A 12,379-nucleotide genomic window follows, 5' to 3' on the forward strand; every position below is an offset into this window, starting at 1 on the left:
GGGTCCTTCTTGAAATCTAAAATGCACATGTACTCCTTCTGGACCTTCCAGTAAAGCTGCCTTTGACAATAAAAGGTGAAGAGTACATATATGCCCTTCAATAATAAATTGAATAATACTTTCAGAAGTAACTAGAATGTGGGGCACATTTCACCTTTCTCAAAACAAACAAAACTGTCATATAGCAAAGAAAAAAGTTAAGAAAAATAGAATTAAATGTAAGATAAATAGGATCTGATTCCATATTTGCCTTTAATGGTTGGTAATAAAGAAGTCATCAAATCCTTATGCTCTTGTAGGGATCTGTTATTCACTATGAAGTATATTAGTTAGATATACTAAAATACAGAAAAATAATATTAGCTACACTGGAAAAGAAAAGCCAACTAAACAACACATGCCGTCATTTGTACAGTCACAGGTTTCTCAATAATAAAAAAAAAAAACAACTTTTCATAGATAAATGTTACAAAATGGTTAAAATTTGTGACTGGTTGCCTCATTATTGCTTCTAAACATGTCTCCCCTTTGAATTTTTACCAGAATGTTTTTCAATCCCACTTTGACATCCTTGTTCCTCAAAGTATAAATCAAAGGATTGAGCATGGGCCCAACATTAGTGTAGAAAACAGAAGAAAAGATTCCCTGCTCCATAGATCCAGAAGAGTATTTAAGATACATGAATGATGCACATTAAAAATATAGCCATTATGTGGGAAGTACAGGTACTGAAGGCTTTTGCTCTTCCTTGAGTGGATTTAATTTGGAGAATGGTACTGATGTTAAAAACATAAGAAATAAGATGGTACATCTGGGGATTGTGATGTTAATGCCTACAACAATGATGACTACAATCTCATTGACATAGGTGCTGGTACAAGAAAGCACTAGTAGTGGTTGGTGACCTCGACATTGCAAAACGTCAGTCTAAGCATGCAGCCCGTGTGGACCATGGCTCCAGCAAAGCCCATTGTGTAGGCAGCAAAAGACAGCCCGGAACAGACCTGTTGGGACACGGTTATCTTATATAATAATGGATTACATATGACCACATAGCCATCATAGGACATCGAGGTCAACATGTAGCATTTAGATGTTACAAAAAAGAGAAAGAAAAAGAGCTGAAATTTGCACCTAATGTAGGAAATGACATTCTTCTTTAAGATGAAATTCATCAACATTTTTGGAGTGAAAACAGAAGAGTAACAGAGATCCGTAAAGGAAAGGTTGAAGAAGAAATAGTACATGGGAGTGTGGAGGTGAGCATTTAGAACAATAAGAGTGATCAAGCCTAGATTACCCACTATGGTGACAATATAGATTATTAGAAATATGTAAAAGAGGGTTAGTTGGATTTCTGGCTGATCTATTAATCCAGCAAGAATAAACAAAGTCAAGGAGTCATTTCCACCCAGTATTCTCATCATTGTAAATCTGAAATGACAGAGTAATGCATTAAGAGGTTCCCCAAATCCCCGCCTTCAATCTCTCAATTATGGACAAGGGGTACAATTCAAGTATTTCTCTTTTTGTTTATGATGCCTGAATGACGAGTCTTATCCTACTTATCAACATTCCAATGACTCTATCGTTTTGTATTTTTACATGAGCTGACTGTGAAAAATCTTTATTCTTGTCCTCCCTAGAGATTTAGGAAGTGGTGTGGCTAAAGTAAAACTCTCCCTACTGATGTACTGAGTCTGTGGAGATGTGTCTCTCAAAATATCTTCAATTCTGATCCTTATTCATGTTTTCACTACTCTATTCCCTTCTGATGATCAGAATAAAACAGGAAATTTCTGTAGAACAGCAAGTCATACAGACATTCTTCCTAGAAAGGATTTCCTCAAATCAGTGATGTCTGTCCAAATGATAACAGGTATGGGGGAGAGATGTGGTAGCTTAATATTTATAATTAATCATAAACATCAATGTTTTTACTCACTTTTCTATTTGTTTTTCTTGCTAGATGGAAAACGAAGCAAGGTCGGTGAATGTTCTTTCAAAGATCTTACATGGAGATGTGAAAGGAACACATGACGTCAGTACAGGTGATATTTGTACTGATGTTTCTGTATTTTTATGACATGCAAATTCTCTCTACATAGATCATATGAAGAAAAGAACAAATTTTCCCTCCACTGACACTCCCGTTTCCTTCCTGTCACTTGGCGCTATTCTTCTTGGTCTTGCTACCCAACAAAATATGAGGGCATGCACTGAGTTTAAGAGGAGACACAGTGAGGCAGCAGAGTTCCATACTATTGATTATTTTTATTCCCGAGACTAATTCTCATTTTTCATTCATTTCATTGTCCACAGTGACCAAAAGTAATGAAGATGATATTAACTCACCTGGCTACAACTTAAGTAAATCAGTACTCATCTCTCTTATGAATCTCACCTGCCTTTGTTCTGTAGGATGAACTGGCTTTGGAATTGTTAGCGCTGACCACATCCAGTTACAGAATGTTCCCCACTGATTGGCAAAAATGTCATCATATAACATTCACAATTAAGGTGCCTGAGAATAACCAGGAAGTAGAAATCAAACTTTGAATAATAGATTGGCAAACAGGAGAACAATAAAATTTCCAGCCTTGCTGCCAGAGTTACAAAATCATCCATTATTGGAATTTGTTTAAGACTTCTAATTCTTTTAGTCCTAATTAGAAAGGCCCCCAGAGTGACTGTGAGGCCGAGTTCAATGAAAGAAAAACAAATCTCAAAAAAAAAAAAAAAGAAAGTCCCCACAAAGAGCTCCTCTTAGTGTCTGTGTTTACGTCCTACTCGATGATAATAGCTGTGAACTTCCCAATAGGGATTTATAGTCTCCTGGGCATAAATGTTAGATGCCTGTGCTGTGATTGATAAAAATTAAAATATAATAAGTCATTACAATTTCTGCTAATTATACAGGTAACATTTTAGTAAAAGTTTGTCTGTAATTATGACAGAGCAACTTTAATCATCCTTGTTAGTGGGTCCTTACATGGAAACAAACCTGAATCTATTTTTATGGAAAAAACTTCAGGGGCACAGTTTAGTGGACCACAATGGTGACTAGTCTCCTTATTGTTTTCATCAAGCCAAGCATTTATTTTCCTTTCTACTCTAACTAGAAAAAAAGTCTGAAGCATTCAGATTAGTGTACTTATAATTTATGAAAGACTAAGTGAATACAGTGTATTTCCTATAGTGTATTCCCATACTTCTCTTCTGTGTCATCAGAAATAAATTCCATTGTCATTTTGGTTGTAGTTAGTGGTCTCAGTGGAATATGTAAGAGGTAGCACACTGCTTCCCATACACATTACAATCTAATTTTCCAACCCCACATGCAAAGTGAAATCAGTGATCTACTTTTTACTTAGAAGGAGATCACAGCAGTTCTGACATGAACACTAAATTTATTTCCTTTCTCAGAGATTGAGTCTTTGAAGTCCAAACTTATCTTCATGAGCTTATGTTGAAGGCCTAGCAGGGAACAGAATATCTTCTAGGCTAGAATACTATCTCCTACAGAGTGTACATTATTATATGTGAGTATTATGTGCGGAGAGCAATGGCCTCTGATTACTATATGGACATCTGTAATCTATTTCTGTATAACAGTGCCATGTCCCCCGAACTGTGTTGCTTTCTTAGACTTGGTTCCCTCTTCATGGAATTTTCTAGTGCTATGGCCCCTACTGAGTGTGACCTTCTGTGAGGCAAACACCATCAACCACTACATGTGTGACATCCTCCCTTCATTGGAGCTCTCCTTTGTGGTATATGTGTCAATGAACTGGAGATTTTCATTATTATTGGCATCAGCATCCTTGTACTCAGCATCACAATCCTTATTTATTAAGGTTTCATCCTCTTCCACATCTTCCATATCAGCTTCTCTGAGGGCAGGTCCCAAAGTCTCAAAACTACTTCTGCTATATCAATGAATGATGTCTTCTTATATCAATCATTTCCCTTGGATGAACCCTTTAATCTACAACTTGAGGATGACTTTGATATTAAAGCTACCTTGAGGAAAAGTCTGAGCAGGAGAAAATATTGATCCTGAACAGTGTCATTCTCTGTTAATAGTTAAAGAGCAGGAAATTTTGGTATATTTGTCCTAGTATTCTATTTTTTTCAGTTTTTAAAAAAAAATATTGTCAAGATAATGTACAGAGGGGTGATAGTTACATATGTAAGGTAGTGAATACATTTCTCGTCAAACTGGTTACCTCCTCCCTGATTTTTTTCCTACCTTCCCTCCTCCCCAATTCCCTCTTCCTGAGGAAAAAGAAAGACTTGTAAAAGATAGTAAGTGAAGTGAGGCAAGCTCCAAAGAAACACAGAGTCTATGGTTTCCCTCATTGGTAATAGTTAGGATAGTCCTAGCAGAAGATCACAATAGCTTCAATCGTTGAGAAACCGAGTGTTCGGAAGTTCCCCCCAACACACCCAGACACCCAGACACAGACACAGACACAGACACAGACACACATACACACACACACACACACACACACACACACACACACACACACACACTGTGGGAGCAGGGTGGATGAAACCAAACCTGCTTGTACCCTCCTTGCAGCAAGAAGTTGTGTATAATTAAAGGCATAAGATGTTGAAGTGTCTCATCAGGTGGCAATTGTGACAAAAATAAAGTTTGTTTATCTTTCATTGCTACTTTACAGAATAAGGTGTTATAACTGCAAACCACAGTCAATAGCTCAAAAATAACTTCCAGGGAGTGTGCAACATTAGGGTTAGGCTGCTCCTTTTTGAAACCAGAGGGATTGAAGTCTTGATTCTAGCATTAATTTATCTTTCAGACACAGGAATAAATCTCCATGACAAACAAGAACCTAGATTTTATTTTCTTTAAAGGGGAGTCAATGTCAAAGCCAAGTTTAATGTCTTACTTTTAAGATAACAGCACATTTAATATAGCTTTGACAAAAAAATCATATATATGAGGATAAATCATAGTGTTTATGTTAGTAATGTGGATCATACATTCTGAAATGAACCAACAATTAAGATAATTAACATTTCAATCGTCTCTACAAACATATCTTCTATTTTTTTTGATATGTCTGTATGTATAAGATTATTTTTAAAATGTATCCTGCTGGCAAATTCCAGTCAACTATTGAAGTATTTTTGACTATTGTTAACAAATGTTCTATTATAAATACTAAGATTAAGAATTTTTCACAATTACATCTTTTTATCTTTTGGAATACAGCACCTGGGTTTTCATTCGTACTGACCATGGCACCCATTATATTACTCAATGCTTATTAGTAGCATAGAGATAGAGCAGCATTATTTAGTTTCCATTGTCTTGCTTATTATGCTTAGCATGAATTCCTCAAATTTTGAGATATACCCCTAAGACCTTGAGATATACTAGCTTCTTTACACCTTTAGAAGTCCAAATATTCAAGGATATTAGTAGGAAAATCTCTGAAACCCATATAGAGAAGTTTTAGGTGTTGCATTAAATAATTTTTCTCTCAGAACAGTTTTTTTTTTTTTTTGCCAGTCCTGGGGCTTGAACTCAGGTCCTGAGCACTGTCCTTGGCTTCTTTTTGCTCAAGACTATCACTCTACCTCTAGAGCCAAGGCACCACTTCTGGCTTTTTCTATATATGTCATGCTGAGAAATTGAATCCAGGGCTTTATGTACATGAGGCGAGCACTTTGTCAGTAGGCCATATTCCCAGCCCCTCAGTACACTTATTTTACACCCTACTAGATTTGTTTATTTTGTGTCTTGGCACACAAACTAAAACATTCCTATTGTATTTTACCTTCTTGTTTTAGACTAAAATGTGTATTAATGGTTCTAACACCTCCATATTCCATTCCACTTTGAGTACCTCACTCATATTAGCCTATTTCCCATATATTGGACACTATTTGAAGCATCATTCTTAATTTTTTATTTAACAACATTTGAGTTGAAGAATGAAATATTATTTTGACCACCCCTATTTACAAAAATAAGGAGACACAGAGATTCTACATTGTATATCCAAAGCATTGGAGTCAGGAAATGCAGGAAAATATTCAAACACAGAATAGATCCCCTAAGTCCATAACCCTCATTCTTTCTTAATAAGACGTGCAAATTTTCTACCTTTACTCATAACATTTACAGATTGGATAAAATATTCAGGATGCATTTAGTGTTATATAAAGCTTTAGAAGTGATGCAAACCAATAAAATTGATTTCAGACATGTCTCAGGTTAAAAAAATATGTGAAGTAAGTTTATGTGAAGTTGAAAATGTTTAAAATATAAGTCAGGGAATCTGGTTGTTACCATTGCTATTAATGGTAGGGAAACAAAGAGTAAAAGAGCTAAAAAAAAAAGTCCCTTAAGAGACCAAAATGATAAGGAGATGCAATAATTGATCCAGTACAAAGGATGTACAATCCCTAAAGAGAATGTAATACTTCAGCCTAATAATGATTCCCTAGTGCACAAAAGACACATTATATTTTACTCAGTAAATGCAATAGCGTTATGGTCTTAGTAGATCTAGTTTTTTCACTGAGATGTGAGTTATCTTCTAAATTTCACTAAATCTTTAAACTCATGTGAACATTCTAGTGGCCCATAGTTTGAAAATATTTTTTTCCCGCAAATCTGTTGGTTTCCCACATCTGTTTAGAAATTTGCACATTTTCATGAAAAATTCTGACCAGTAGCACAGATAGATGAATACTTATGTACAGGCAGCCTCATCTTAGAATCTGAAGAAGAAAACCTGAGATTCATGTTCTGCCCTAGAAGCCAGGACCACAGTGATAAATCACCATTATAAGCAGGAAAAATGTTTTCTCTTCCAAAGAGGGTAAGTTTTAAAATTTTATTTGTTAGGAAGTAATCAATTTACCAACCTGAGATATAATTAACATTAAAGATAATATACATGTCATACAACTTGTCATTTTTCCCAAAATAATAGTTCAAAATGATCTAATACAATATCTAATGAATATGTCCATCACTTGTAGGCCTACTCCTGTGTTTTTAATATGTAAGCGCACATATAGTAAGAAGATAAACTTAAAATGGATCCTCCGCAATTTCCAATTACAAAATGTGATATTGGTCATTATGGTTAAGAGGTGTTTATTAGTTGCATTAAATAACTGTGTGTAAAATTGAACCCTCTTATGCCTTGGCAAAAATTAAATCACCAGATTTTTCTCTCTCACTGTTTATGGTAACAATCTATACTTTGCTTTGGTGAATGGTATTTTTGAAGCTAACACATCTAGGAGAAATCATTAAGTGTTTGTTTTATTGTTTCTTTTATCATTGTCATGATTTTTGGTTTCTGTTTCATGTCCTATTTTTAAATGTTTTTGCAAAAATTCTAAGAACTAGAAATACAATTGATGCAATGGTAATGTTCAAGTAAACCAGGCAGAAGACTCTTCTGAGAAAAAAAATTGAGATAATTCACAGTCAGAAAATGCAAGGAGTGCAGGGTTTTAAACAACAGACCTTTCTCTGCAGACACAAGTTGCATTCTTCTACAGTTTCATATTTTACTGTGACATGGGGGACCTAATTAGCCTTCTAAGAATCACATAGAAGCAACTTTTATACATACACCACCACTAGATTATGGCCAGCCTCAGTGTTTAGTAAATGGTTGCTGTGATTTCTGTCTCTACTTTGACTACTGAATAGAGGGTTGAAGCAATGAGGAGATGATAAGAGAAAATGTCAGCTCCCCCCAACTCCATGCTCTCGTCTACCATATGAAAACACCAAGATTCGCTGTGTAGACTGTGGGCAATAGTATAAATTATATTATGTTTAAGAGTATAATAAGGAAAACGCTATGTTGCTTGATGTTACTCTAGAAAACAGAATTAAAGACACGATTTATGCACTGGGTGAGTGAGTTCCAGATATTCACAGAATGGACCTAGTATTTGTGGGTGCTATTTTCTAAGAACATCTAAATCTCTTCTAATTTCACTTGTTTATGTGTCCACAGATTCTCTTACAGAAGAATGATCTAGGAGAATGGGTCTTGTAAATTAATCTCTTGTGTCTGAATTTATTCTGGTGGGTTTAATAGACCAGTCTGATTTGCAGATACCCCTGTTTATTCTGTTCCTAGTAACATATTTAGTCACTGCCTTGGGAAATATGCTTTTGATCATTTTAATTACGTTGAATTCACACACCCATGTGCTTTTTACTCTTTAATTTGTATCTTGTAGATCTTTGGTATTCTACTTTGATTATCCCTAAAATGTTGATGAACTTTGTTCTGAAAAAGAATGCCATCTCTTATGCAGGATGTGTGGCCCAGCTCTACTTTTGTGGTTTCTTTGTCCTTACTGAATGCTACACGCTGACAGCAATGGCTTATGACTACTATGTGTCCATCTGCCATTCACTTCTCTACAACACTGCCATGTCCCTTAAAGTGTGTTCCTATCTTGTATTTTCTTCATACTTCGTGGGGTTCACTGATTCCCTGCTTGAAACAGGATTTGTCTTAAGTCTGACTTCTGTGATGCTATGCCATCAATCACTTTTTCTGTGATGTTATGGCAATGCTCAAGCTCTCCTGCACCAGCATCTATGCCACCAAAATAGAGGTTCTCATTGGAGGGACCAAATACATCATTTTGTTCAGTACTATCATCATTATCTCTTATGTGTTCATTGTTTTCAGTATCCTCAAGATAAAATCTACTGAGGGTAGATCCAAAGCCTTTACTACCTGCAGCTTCCACATAACTGCTGTATCTCTGTTTTTCAGATTCTGTGCATTTATGTATCTCAAACCTTCCATTCCTGGGTCTCTGGATGAGGGGAAGTTCTCTGTGATTTACACCATTGTGGTTCCTATGAAGAACCCTTTAATCTACAGCTTGAGGAACACAGATGTTAAAGCTGCCCTAGGAAAATCCCTCTGCAAGACAATAAGTTGACCAGAAATCCCATGGCTCTGTGCTTTGAAAAGAATAGCATTGAGCTATTCTTTGCTTCAGTTAGTTTCAATGTAAACTTATCTCCTTCTAGTCGTTCTTTAGCTCAAGGCTAGCACTCTACCACTTGAGCCACAGTGCGGATTCTGGCTTTTTCTGTTTATGTGGTACTGAGGAATTGAGCCCAGGGCTTCATAGACGCTAGGCAAGCACTCTACCACTAAGCCACATTTCCAGCCACCATGAGTACATTTCTCATTGAACACTGTTTTCTCTTCCCTCATTTTTCTCCCACTTTCTCTCCTCTCTGACTCCCTGCTGCCCAAATTTTAAAGTTCATTTCAAACACAGGATTTTGTGCATATCGCTGTTGCATTAGTTCACCCTCTGTCCTTTTTTCACCATTTTGTTATTTCCCTTCCCTAAATCAGATAAATGTAGCTCTATAAGACACAGGGCAACAGACTAAGTAATGAAGAAAATGGCTAAAGGTTTCCTTAAAGCATCATTAATAGTGTTGTAATTTCTCTGTCTAATCCCTTAAAATTCCTCAGCTTGTCTCCTCTGCCCAGTGGAATTCCGTGGCATGGCACTATAGGGTTGACTGGCACTCCCCGGCCAGGCTGATTGCATCCCAGGGAGGCACAGATGGCTCAGGGCACCCATTGCCAAGGGCTAACACAATTACACTGTAAGTGTGTGCACATTTCTCTATGTGTAAAAGTCACATGCCAAGTCATCACAGAAAACATGGCTGCCTGGGGCCCCTGAGCAGATGGAGCCCTCGGGAATTTTCCATGGGGTGAGGGTACCTTGCTCCTGCCCTGTCTCCAATTCACTGGCAACAAGCCAGAACTGGACCCCTGTTTCAGCCTTGAGTGACAAAGCTAAGGGACTGTGCCTAGGCTCTGACTTCAGCACATGAAAAGAAAGACAAGTTTATTGCCATAAAGTCAGACCAGTGCTAACGTCATCTTTGAAGAGCTATTTTAAAACATTTCAAAACATCACATAGTTGTTTTCTTCAGATTTCTTTAGGAGTCTTTGGGAAGCCAGTTTAACCGACCAGGGCGGGTAAGCAGTTCCTCCCAGCAGAGCTGAGAACTCTTGCCCTTGCAGGAGAAGCAGGTCTCTTGTGATGACAATTGTCTGGGGAACACAATGTGCTGTGTTTGAAAACTTGGACTCCAAGGTTATGCAAGTCACAGCAAAGAACAAGTTCCAATTTGGTATGGCCGCGATAAGGCAAGAATCATAGCAGTATGAGAGGGGTTTTGTAGTTGTCCATTTCTTAACAAGTTGAAGCAATTTCCTCATGCAGATATTTGCCTTTGCTCCTAAGAGGGCCATCTGCAGGACTGCCCTCTGTTCTATCTGCTTCCAGAACACCATGTTTATACATGTTCTGGGCTGGGGATATGGCATAGTGGCAAGAGCGCTTGCTTCCTATACTTGAAGCCCTGGGTTCAATTCCACAGCACCACATATACAGAAAATGGCCATAAGTGGCACTGTGACTCAAGTGGCAGAGTGCTAGCCTTGAGCAAAGAGAAGCCAGGGACAGTGCTCAGGCCCTGAGTCCAAGGCCCAGGACTGGCAAAACACACACACACACACACACACACACACACACACACACACACACACACAAAAAAAAAAACACCATGTTTATACATGTTCTGACATTGTAAGACTAAAACCTTGAAGACGGATTATGAGGATAACTAACACAGTACCTGCCTGACATTTTTCCTCAGATTACCTGTGGTGAGGAGGTTGAATTTTATGACTTTGGGGCACACTGCTGCTTGAGTATGCCATAAATTGATACATATTTCCTGTAAGTGACCAGAGTGAACACATCATGTTACTCATTATGTAACAAACTTGAGTTTTGATAGGCGCTCTTTCTTGCTGAAACTTGACATTATAGATAATACTGGAGATGGAAGATATTGTAAGTATTTCCTAGCTGTGAGTGTGAGGGAGAAAGAGATTAATTGACATAGCAGGGTTAATTTTGGAGCAGTACAAGTTAGTGAATAGCAGGGAATCCATTAGTTATGTAGGTCAACCTCTTCCTATCACAGACATCAGAATCTCGGCAGAAAAGTTTGTTGTGAAGGCAAACCTCTGTTTGAAGCCAGGGCTCCAGGTGTAGAACTCAGTGCCCGAATACCCATCTAACTTTTCTGTCCTGTTCCTTTTTCTCACGTTATCACTCAATGAATTAATGAATAGGCTATGTCTCTGAGAGATGGGATACAGAGACAAACCTGATCACTGTTTGCATCTGGGAGAAGCTGGTGGCTGAGGAAGGGTATTTCCATCTAACATTAAAATCTGGATCACCATAACATTAAGCAGCTCAAATTTCTGAGGTGCAAGAGAAGGTCCAGAGAGCTTTGCTCCCGGGACGTAACCAGCATTGTGAGCATCTTCTGTTTGCCTCTTGCAGCAAGTGCCTAGGTCTTGAAGTACACACTTTTCTTACAGCAGAAGGGCGTCAGCTCAGATCTGCAGCCCCCGATCTTGACATCGAAGGTAAGGCATTCCGCTTCACAGCGCCCGTCCATTTTCATACAGCGCAGTCTTCTATAAGCTCCTTCCCTGGCTGTGTGAAGGAAGTGGTTGGTTATGAGTTACTAGAAAGGGAAGCAAAGTCGTATCACCAGACTCCCATGAGAATTACTCTCACATAGGCATCAAAAGATCAGAAATGTGGGCTGGGGATATGGCCTAGTGGCAAGAGTGCTTGCCTTGTATACATGAGGCCCTGGGTTCAATTCCCCAGCACCAAATATACAGAAAATGGCCAGAAGTGGCGCTGTGGCTCAAGTGGCAGAGTGCTAGCCTAGAGCAAAAAGAAGCCAGGGACAGTGCTCAGGCCCTGAGTCCAAGCCCCAGGACCGGCCAAAAATAAAAAGATCAGGAATGTATGTATTACCTGAATACATTGGTCTGAGCTCTAACCTCCACAAAAATAAATGCAATATCATTACTAGTAAATTAGGAAAAATTAAAACCTTTTCATTCCCAAAAAATGAAACATGCATTTTTTACGCAAACACGTATAATTAGGGTTATGTTATACTAATAGAATAATTCTTGCTATTACACTGGCTGCATACTTTTTAACTTGAATAAACACCTGTAATCCTAGCTACTCAGGAGGCTGAGATCTAAGGATCACCGTTCAAAGACAGCCGAGGCAGGAAAGTCTGTGAGACTCTTATCTCCAAAAAACTGTTCAGGAAAAGCATGAAGAGGGCTGGGGATATGGCCTAGTGGCAAGAGCACTTGCCTCGTATACTTAAAGCCCTGGGTTTGATTCCCCAGCACCACATATACAGAAAATGGCCAGAAGTGGCGCTGTGACTCAAGTGGCAGAGTGCTAGCCTTGAGCAAA

General features: G+C 38.1%; 2 pseudogenes; one reads left to right on the top strand and one right to left on the bottom strand.

Annotated features, from left to right (window-relative positions):
* Nucleotides 1–461: 461 nt before the first annotated feature.
* On the bottom strand, nt 462–1,427 carry LOC125367300 (annotated as a pseudogene).
* Nucleotides 1,428–8,074: 6,647 nt separating this feature from the next.
* LOC125366935 lies at nt 8,075–8,973 on the top strand (annotated as a pseudogene).
* Nucleotides 8,974–12,379: the final 3,406 nt, after the last annotated feature.

This window comes from Perognathus longimembris, chromosome 18, assembly GCF_023159225.1.
Source record: "Perognathus longimembris pacificus isolate PPM17 chromosome 18, ASM2315922v1, whole genome shotgun sequence".
NCBI classification, from domain to species: domain Eukaryota; kingdom Metazoa; phylum Chordata; class Mammalia; order Rodentia; family Heteromyidae; genus Perognathus; species Perognathus longimembris.